Genomic DNA, 4,264 nt, shown 5'->3' on the forward strand with positions numbered 1-4,264 from the left:
GACTTGCCCAGCCTGCTTTCCTATAGCACCCAGGACCACTTGCTTGGGGATGGTACAACCCACAATGGGCTGGGCTCTCCCACATCAACTACTAATGAAGAAAATGCTCTACAGACAGATCTTGTGGAGGCAGTTCCTCAATTGAGGTTCCCTCTTTCAGATAACTCTAGCTTGTGTCAAATTGACATAAAACTAGTCAGCGCACATAGCTCTAGTGATTAAGTTTTATACCATAAAACAGGAATGGAGTCAGGAACTACAATAATGTCATAGAACCACAGATCCAAGGAAGAGTTGACATCTTAGAAATTCTTCTCCATAGACCTTTGTTGGGTGGACACTCCGGGGTATAGGCATGAAGCCCGTGACAGAAGAAGAAAATCCTTCAGCTATCTTGTAGAGAGCAACACTCCAACTCTATTACTCTTAGTGGGAAAGAGAGAACTGTCCTGGGTCAAGGTCATTAAAGATATTTCAATGTTGCAGAGGGGTATGGTCCCTGAGAGGGTCCTGTCTCCAAGGCCCTACTAAGGTTGAAGTTGGACCAGACAATAAAAACTAATGCTACCACTGAGTAGGTAGATAGTGTGAAAGGCATATGCACAGGGCAGCCTCAAGGTGAAGGTGGAACAATGCGTTAAGAAAACCCTTCAGAAACCAGCCCTCATACAAGCACACTAAAACACGTAGAGCGTGGGGTGATACTAGAAAATGTGAATCAACTTGCACTTCAGATACCCAAGGCAATAGGGATAGAGTACACATAGCACACACGCATATGCACATACAGTCAGCTGAGCAGAATGGGGGGGGTGTCTCTACAAATGCCACAGCCAGCGGTGTAACAATCCAAGTGAGACAAGAAGGAAATCCAGCTCAACACAACTCAGTAGCTGGCGTTGGTTCAAACTTCTCAAGTCTGACACTGGGCAGTTTATTTTAGGCATGTTTAAGTATAATCCAGGAAAAAGTTTCTTAGTATAACACAATTCCATGTGCACAATGGGGCATAATTACATTGAAACTCTTCTCAAAGTGCATGTCACTTCTTTCATGAGGATGGGTTCTAAAGATAGGCTACATGTGCTATCTTACAGGCCTAGGGGAGGATATGGTGTGGTCTCTGTCATGCAGCTGGCACAGAGGTCATCTAGACTACTAGCTACCCCTGGTCCTGGTTGTGGGAGCTTGAGAGAGCTGTTGGCCATACAGACAGCTCGAAGGGATCTGTTGGCCATACAGATAGCTCAAAGGTCACCTAGACTATTAGCCACCTGGTTCTGGTTTAAGGGAGCTTGGGGGAAGCCAGCTGTGCCCTGGCCTTACAAACAGTACAGAGGTTACCTAGGCTATTAGCCACCTCCATTCCCAGCCTTCTTGGGGGAAAATAGATTATACATCTTTTTCTGTGTCTTTTCTAAGTCAGTCCTATGTGTTTAGCATTCCTGGTTTCCCTAGTTCTACCTGTGAGTTCAAGGGCCTTTGTCCTCCCAAGAAGAAGGCATGTCTGTTTCCATTCATACAGCTTGATCCCATTTCCACACTCTTAAACATGATGCAAAACATTTAATGCAACATTGAGAACCCAGAAAAGCAAGGAAGCACCCATTAACAAGAGACAAATGAAGCATCAGAAGCAAATGCAGGGTGAACCTCACCCCTGTTGGAAGTAGGGCCTGGGGCTGGAGGGTTAAAAGGATCATTTGAAAAGCTTACGTGGACAGGTGATAGTGAAAGCAGCCAGATGAAAGAGCCAGAAATGCAGAGTACCAAAGAAGGGGTTGTGGCGAATTCTTTTTATTTAATTCCGTACATGAGTTATTTGCTTGCTTCATTTCCACTCCACATGAGTTAGTTACTTGCTTCATTTCCACTCCTCTCTCTTTCCCCTCTGTGTCCTCTCATGCTTCCTCCCTCTCAAGTTCATGACTTCTTCTTTAATTATTATTGCTACATATATGTGTCCTGACTAGTTTTATATCAATATGACACAGGCTAGAGTCATTTGAGAGGAGGGACCCTCAACTGAGAAAGTGACTTCCTAAGACCAGGCTGTGGGCAGGCCTGCAACACATTTTCTTAAGTAGCTATCGAGAGAGGGGGCCCCAGCTCATTGTGGGTGGTGCCACCCCTGGGCTAGTTTCTGCAAGAAATTCTAAGCTGAACAAGCCATAAAAAGCAAGCCAGTAAGCAGCACTCCTCCACGGCCCCCTTCAACTTCAGCTCCTGGCTCCAGGTTTCCGCCCCGTCTGAAGTCCTGTCCTGACTTCCTTTGATGAGGAGTGCTGTGGAATCATAGGCAAAATAAACAAAACAAACCCTTTTCTCCCCAATTTGCTTTTGGTCATGGTGCTTCATCACAGTAATAATAACCCTGATTAGGGCAATATGTTTGTATATATTAATATTATAACCTAAAATCCACTGGGCTCTTTTAGTGTTGTTCTTACATGCATGTGTTTAGGACTGACCATTTGATAGTAGATAACCTGTCAGGGGCCTTTTCCCTGCAGAAAACTGATTCTCTCTTGGCAGCCATTGATCACGTAGGGGCGGGGCCTTGTGAGATTTCCCCCATCCAGCCTAGCATGTCACCTGGTGTTGTCACTGGGCAGGTCTTTCTAAGTGACCATTGAGATTTCGTGAATGCAGCTTCCCGGTCATGTCTAGAATACACCAGCTAGCAGAAAGTGTCCTGGGCCTCTCACTCGCAGTCTTTCTGACCCCTCTTCTGTGATAATACCCGAGTCTACTCTAGGGTGTGCATACGGCTGTGCAAGGGCACCCCACAATCAGCCTCTGCATTTTGGCTGTTTATGGGTCTCTGTTTAAAAAAAAAGAAAGAAGCGTCTTTGAGGAGGGTGAGAGCTATACTTAGCTGTGGATATAAAGATACATGTTTAGAATACAGTCAGAAACTATATTGGTTTAAGAAAATGGCAGTAGTGGGCTCTTCTCTGGGGTCTATGACCTCTCCAGTCACGGGTAGTTGGCCAAGTTTGCAGAACCAGACATGAATTCCCTCCTGTTTAGTGGGCCTTAAGTCCAATGAGACAGCTGTTGGCTACTTCCCAAGATATAAGTTTTTACATTGCACTTGGGGGCTAGCTTTCTGGACCAGTTATTGCTGTGGTTCATAGACGGCTGGGTAGGACTACTTACTGATCGTTTTTCTCCCTTGGTATCTTGCACAGCTCCTTGGACCCTGTGAGCATTAGGAGAATACTAGAGAGGGAGCTTCGGGGTCAGATCCAGCTCAGTGCTTCCAAGTCTTAAGTCCAAAATGTCCCCAGCAATAGGGTCTTACCCTCAGCTTCTGGGAGGCAAATAAGGGCAATGGCCACAGCCTATGTTGTTTTAAGAATCTCTTGGAACACCTTTCCAAGACTAACATCTAGAAGGGTTCCCATGCTCAGCACTGGGATTTTAAACAGTCTATGGCTTTTGTGGGGGATCATTAAAATATTGAATATGATATAGATTAAATGAATTACATCTAGTATAACATATTAAATGCAATTACACTTAATAGGTGTATGATATGTATGCACTTAAGTAAGCTTATAAAATAATGTTGCCCCATGGCCTTTTCAAAATCCTCACTACTATTACCTCCCCTCCTTCCTCCTCCCTTTGTGTCATCTCCCCTCCCCTTGATTTTTCCCTTTTCCCGTTCATAGCACATTCACCCTGCTATCCCTCCCTCTAGAGATCCCCCTCCCCCGCGGCCCCTTGCCGCCTTTTCTGGCTTCTGAAGTTACTCCAGGTTAAATACTCACCACTAAAGACTTGGAGCTAGGACCTACAAATAAGAGAGGACATGTGACGTTCACCTTTCTGGGTCTGGGTTACTTTACTCAGTATTTTCTAGTTGCATCCATTTGCCTGAAAATTTCATTATTCCCACTGTTGTGTAGTATTTCACTGTGTATCTGTAGCACATCTTCAGTGTCCATTCATCAGCTGAAGGGCATTTACAGTGTTTCCATTTCCTAGCTGTAGGACATCTTCAGTGTCCATTCATCAGTTGAAGGGCATCTACGGTGTTTCCATTTCCTAGCTACTGTGACTAGAGCAACCACAGACATGGCTGAGTAAGTGTCTGTGGAATAGGATGCTGAGACCTCTGGATATGTGCCCGGGACTGGTATAGCTGGGTCATTATTAGGTAGACCTGTTTTTAACTTTTTGAGAGTTCTCCACAATGATTTGCATGGTGGCTGCACTTGTCTGCCTTCACCCACCCGCAGTGAATAAGGGGCCT

Source organism: Peromyscus maniculatus, chromosome 5 (assembly GCF_049852395.1).
Source record: "Peromyscus maniculatus bairdii isolate BWxNUB_F1_BW_parent chromosome 5, HU_Pman_BW_mat_3.1, whole genome shotgun sequence".
In the NCBI taxonomy this organism is placed as follows: domain Eukaryota; kingdom Metazoa; phylum Chordata; class Mammalia; order Rodentia; family Cricetidae; genus Peromyscus; species Peromyscus maniculatus.